The sequence below is a fragment of the Octodon degus genome, unplaced genomic scaffold, assembly GCF_000260255.1.
Source record: "Octodon degus isolate 3935 unplaced genomic scaffold, OctDeg1.0 scaffold00109, whole genome shotgun sequence".
NCBI lineage: Eukaryota > Metazoa > Chordata > Mammalia > Rodentia > Octodontidae > Octodon > Octodon degus.
In genome coordinates this window covers 8,239,756-8,246,293 of record NW_004524685.1, presented here as the reverse complement: position 1 = coordinate 8,246,293, position 6,538 = coordinate 8,239,756, and positions in this window count along the sequence as shown.

Below are 6,538 nucleotides of genomic sequence, written 5' to 3'. Positions count from 1 at the left end.
AGGACCCTCAAAGACAAACATTGACACCGTTCTGTTCATGAAAACCCCAGAGGCAGAGTATCTGGAAATCTACAGCCTTGTGATACTTCCTGATTCTTGTCAGGAATTCCTAGTGTTCTTGTGTTGCAGCTCTCTGCTTCTGGAAACTTCCTTGTGTCTGACTTGTGTGGCAGGTACTCAGCACATGCCCTGTGGTCACTGATGCAGTACCAGATTCTTAAAGGTCTCTGAAGCTTATGGTTCTGCTTCATTGTTATTCTGTTGGCATCTGAAAAGAGGACACTATGGAGCCCCTACCGAAGTGCAGTAGAAATGATGATTAGAGGGACAAGTGTCTGTGAGTCATTGTGGAAAGTACTTATAGTATGTTATAAGGAGAAGTGTGTTGTTGAAGATTGTAAACCCAACCGTAGCATCAAGATCTTGACTACTTAAAATACACATGGCATTTTTCAAAAGAGATAAGCTCAGTGGGATTCCACACGCTACAAGAATTTTACATGGATTTTTCAGGAGAAAAAAAAGATCCCCACATCTGCTCACTTTTTGAGGAGTTGAAGGTGTTAAGGAAAAGAAATTTATTTGTAAATATTTGAACTTTTGAGTAATCTGCCTACATTTCTACATGTTACTTCTATTGTCTTTGTTGATCAACTTACATTCTTCCTTAGAGTACTTTGTCAGTCATTTCTCAGAGTGTGTGAAGCCATATTCTTATAATTCTACTACCCTAACACAGTTACCTTGAACACAGTTACATTACAGTTCTACTTGAAGTTTGTTATTCCTACGCATGTTCCCATATTGCTATTTAAAAAACCTTTATTTTTCAAAAGTATCTATTTTTAATGACTGGCTCCACTGAAGTTTTTTTCTTCCTCTGTGAAAATTTTTATTCCACCATCAGTCCTTTTTTGATATCATGCATGATTATATGGTACAACTGGTTCATGGAATAAGCAAAAGTTTCTCACTTTCTCCCACAACGTCAAGTAAATATAATTTATTCTGTTGTTAGACAGAAAATGAAAATAATTTTCCAGTCTCATTCAAATAAGAAAATTGTTGATTTGAGCAGATGCGTAGTCTTATACAATAGCATATGTAATGTGTGTGTGTGTGTGTGTGTGTGTGTGTATACAAATGCATGTAGAGTACATATATTTTAAATTTACTCAAGTGGAAAATAAGCCAGATGCTTCAATACCTTTCAATTTAGTATTTTGGAGGAGTAATTTTTTTTTAATAAAAATGAAGTTCTCTTAGAATAGTTTTTTTAAAACTTAAATTTATTTTTTAAAATTTTTTTCATAATTTTATTGATAAACAAATAGCAATGAGACAGTTTCAAATCAAATCGCTAGGACAGTTTCAATAACTAACACACTGCATACATTCTTCTTAGTGGTTAATTGCTGTACAAGATGTGGACTTGAGATCCTATTTACAAACACCATTAGAACCAATCATTCTATTTAAAATTTAAATTTAAATTCTAATATTTGAAATACATAGTAATTACACCCATCTTGGGGATTTAGTGCATAGGGCTGTGGCTCATGGACATTTTTATTCCCTCTCCCCACCGACCTCTGTCCTTCCTCCTCAGTCTCATTCCCATATCCACTCAGTTTACCTCCCTGTTTCTTACAACCTCTCTTTTATCTTGCTCTTTAATTCATTCATATCCTGGGTCTTCCATGTTAGAGAAACTATGTGTTATTTAACCTGATTTTGCTTGGTACCGTAATAGACCCCGGGCTCTATTTTAAGAATGAATAGCTTACACGACAGGGCCTGAGCTCTCTGGACTAAGTTTGCACACTTAGCAAAGCAATAGAAGTGTGTGCACATCTTTTAATTGGCAGATTTGTTTTCAATAAACCAAATTGTGATTTTAGAAACTGGAGCTAGAGGATGTCATTGTAGGTGGAAGCTCAGAGCCATGACCGGGGCCTGGGTGAGGGCTGCAAAGCCCCAGAATCCTAATGTCTCCTGCATCAGCTGAACTCTGAGAGGGGAAATGAAGGGACTAGCCTGTCTTGTCACTCCAGGGCCCTGCACCATCAAGTGAACCACAGTGGTGTTATTTCCCCTGAAGGTGATCATTAGTCTATTTCCCTACAACAATTTTTATGTTTTTTAATGTACATCGGCATGGAAGGAATATGAATGTGTCTTATTTATTAGGATCGTAAAAGCTTGTTTTTCTTTTTAAAATTATGTTATTAAAAATGGATCTTTCCCCAGCTTTATGGCTGGATGTGTTTTTGGAATTATTACTCTTTTTCATTTTTGTGAAACATTTATATTCTCTTAAAAAATATTAGCCACTTTACTTTTCCTTTCTTGTTAAGGAAAAAAGAGCCAGTGCTAAGAGTTCTCCAAACGACCTCCAGTGAGTTTAACGCTAAGTGCACCTGCGGAATCCAGCACCGGCTGCACCTCGAAGGCTCTTCCTATGCGCTACCGGGGAGAACGCTCTACACCTACAATGTAAAAGAATTGCTAAAAAAGGTTTTAAAATTCTTCATTGGCAGCGAGCTAGTCATTTAAGAATAACCTCTCCCTATTTTAATTCTTCCTACAGCGCTTGTTTCACTCCCGCAATGCATCACATTGTGATGAACACGTATTCCCTGTGGAAATAGCTTTCTGCCGTGGTACTGGTTTTGAGAGTTGCTCTGTTGCCAGGTGACGGGTGTGTACCCAGGTGATGGGCATGCACACGTGTGTCTGCCAAGATGGTCCACTTACGCTGCAAGTTCTCCCTGACAAATGCGTGAAAGCCCGTTTCTTGGCTAATGCAGGGCAGCAGGGAGATCCGCTCGCTGGCGTCTCGTAGAGATCCGGGCTATCGCGCTTCACGTCAACTGTGCTTCTAATCCACTGTGGAAGGCAGCCGGGAGTGCGGTGGGTTTGGCAACACCTAGTACATCTTGTGCCTGAAAGTGACATCTGCTTCTTTTTTGGCTGTGTCACTGAGCAGGGCAAGTAATAGGAGGATGCCTGACTTCAAAAGAGACGGGAAGAAGTACTATGTTAAAATAGTAATACAAACCACGACAGCACGTTGTTTCTATGTGGGAGAGACAGCGCACCTTTGTGATACAAGACAATACTTGCGTTATGGTGGAAGTACACCGCAGACAGATTCCATGTGTGGGAGAGATGAAATATTTTATTTATTTATTTATTTATTTATTTATTTATTTTGTATTTTAGAGGAGGGTCTACAGGGTGTTCAGCGTCTCACTACTAGATCAGTCTCATAGTGATCCATCTGTTTACAGCCTCCCGGGAGCTGGGATTACAGGTGCGCACCACCAAGCCCAGTCTCAATTGCTGTTTTAGTGAGCCCCTGGGGTGGGGACGGGGACGGGCCCAACCGGCATGGCAGGCCCTGCGCCTGCTTGCACGTGCTTTAATCCACTGAGATATTTGGCCAGCTCTGAGATTAAATATTTTAAACGACTTTTAGGTTTACGAAAAAAATGTGAAACTGAGTTCCCATCTATCCTGTACTGCATTTCCCCTAATATTGTATATTTCACAGTATGTTACTAATGTTATACATTATACATAGAAAATATGTAATACTTTAATATCAAAATGTTGGGATTTAGTTTTAATTGGAATCCATACCTCGTTCAGATATCGTTATCTTTTTCTTACTGTCCTTATTCTTTCTTAACTCTCTTCCTGAATGCCATATGGGATTTACTGGTGATTCTTTCTTAGGCTCAAAATTGTGCCTGCTTCTCAGAGGTCTCTTGTTTTTGATGACTGGTAGTACTGAAGAATATTCATCAGGTGTCTTTGTAAGATGGATCTCTCTCTCTCTCTCTCTCTCTCTCTCTCTCTCTCTCTCTCTCTCTCTCCATATCTGTCTCTCTGTCTCTATATCTGTCTCTGTCTCTGTCTGTCTGTGTCAGTCTGTGTCTCTCTCTCTCTTTCTCTGTCTGTCTCTGTCTCTGTGTCTGTCTGTCTCTGTCTCTGTCTCTGAATGTCTGTCTGTCTGTCTCTCTCTGTGCTGGAAATCAAGGCAGGACCCTGCACTTGCCAGGCAGTTGCTTTGTGCTGCTGAGCTGGATCCCTGGCCCCTGGATAGTTCTTCAGCGGGACATGTCTGATGTCTCTCTCATGATTGGGCTTTGGCTATGAGTTGTTGGGAAGAAAGTCTTAGAGGGTAAGCGCCATTTCATTACAAACTTGAAGAGCATATAAAGCCAGTGTGGCTTGTCACTGCTGATATTAACCTTGCTTACTTAGCTGAATTAGTTTTTTGTCATGTTTCCATAAGCAAATCTTTTAGAACAAAGTCACAAGAGCCCATACTTCTAGGATGAGGAAGTATACTCTGTTTCCTTAAATATAGCATATCTACATAAAATATTTAGAATTCCTTTCAATAACAGACTATAATCTTCCCTGTTTTGGATTGTTTCTTCATATAGATTTATTTATTTTATTATTTGAGTTATAATCCAATACTACTTAATTTTTTAAATCGTAAATTGTTCCACTTTAGGCCATTGATAGACCCCGTGGCTATTTTAAGATACATCCATCATTTTTTTCAAAAGGCCCTCCTTCAGTTTCTTTTTTTTTTTTTTTTAAATTTTTATTTTTTTCTGGCGGAACGGGGGATTGAACTCAGACCCTTGTGCTTGCTAGGGAAGCACTTATTCCACTGAGCCATCTCCCCAGCCCCTCTCCTTCAGTTTCTGACAGTGTACAGATTAATCCTACAGAAGTTTAACAGCCCAATTTATTCAAACAATTTTGATTATTTCATATTTCTCTCTCTAGTTTGCTGCCTGGCCTTTCCTTTCTGAGCAAAGTAACTTCTGCTTGATAAGACAGTCATGGAGACGTGCCACTGACTTGCAGTGCCGTGGGTGACAGAAATCCTTTCTCCTATGAGAGTTGACAGGCTTCCAGAGGGCGGCAAGGTGCAGTAATGAAAGATCTAAGTTTGGCGAGGACACCTGATTCTGCCCTCTTCTAGGAGTCATAGCAAGAGCTGGAGGGCCCGCAACCCAACATTCTTCACTGTGTAGCCAATTTCTAAGCAAAGGAAACCGGGCCTTCATGGTGTTAAAATACTGAGTGCACTGATTACATTTTTCCAATGTGGCGTGATGTTCTTTCAGCTCCTGTGAAAGGTGATCAGCGAGACAATTAAATACATTGTTCATAAGAATGATAATAATTTTTATCTTGGTTCTGGAGGGCTAAGGCTTTTAAAAAACCATTCTACCGTTTTTGTCATATGATCGTAGTCGAGTGCAATTTATCACTCTCTTGCTCTTTCTGTTACAAAGAAACTAATTACTAAAGCTGTTCATATAAATGAAAGGCTCTTTATCAAGTATGTGCTTCGATGTGATTTGGTTTTGTTGCCATAGCATGGACTGTCATTGTCCGCTTGGGTCATAAAGTCTTTGGATAACTGGTAGACAGTAATCACCACCAATCTGGGCTAGAGGTTTTAATTGTCAGTTCAGGCCGAGAGAGCTCTGGCTTGCCTTCCATCTGCCAGCAGATATCGGTATGCAGGGGACTATCCCTGCTATCGGAATACATCATTTCTTGTGCAAAAAAATATTAGAAGCATAGCAGAGAGGCATGGGATAAAGTGACTTCTATCTTAGTGGAGATAAGAGACACTGCATGGGGACTGGGAGGGACGTCAGAAACAGTGGGTTTCATCATTTGTAGGCAGAGTAGTTCGGGCCTACTTCACACTGGAGAGCACTCTTGGAACTGGGAGACCAGAGACGAGGGCCAGGAACGGACTCTCAGGCCTGCAAGCGAACATTTTGGAGAGATTTATCTTTCCATTTGTGCTGCAGAAAATGGAAGAGATGAGGCAGAACATGCTGTATCAGTTGGTTTCTTCCATAGCTGAGTCCCACATCATTAAGGAACCTGAAAATGAAACAGGATAGGAAGTGGTCTCTAAGTTGCGCATGTAGCCAGTGCAAAGAACAAAGGCAATGGGCAGATGTGTTCTTGGTGACATATGCTGTCCTCATCAGAGGGTTGATGATTTTTTTTTTTCTACACCAGATAAAAAATTCTCCGTGACCACCTGTGCCTCATGTCATCGCCAATCCTGTCAGCTCTACGACGCTTTAGTCACTACAAAAGACCTCTTTATTGCCACTAGAATTCAAAGGAACCAAGAGGCCTGCAGGAGGCACTGTGGAGCACCGGTGTTTAGAATGAAATGCCCTTTGGTGGAGGAGAACCAGTTTCACACTGGTCTCTGAACTTGGAAATCTGAGTATTTCTACCCCAGGAGATGGGGTTTTGAAATCAGATTGCTGAAGCTGGGCTACATGAATGAGAGCTTAAAAAAAGATTAAAGAAGTTTAAGGCAAAGTTCAGATATATCTTTACTATCTTCCTCAGCACATTGACACAAAGGATTAAATACAGTTTAGCAGAAAAGTAGAGAAATGTTTTTAATAGAATATGGTTGGAATTCTGGAACTCATGGATTGTTATCTAGATTCCTGAAAGCAGAATA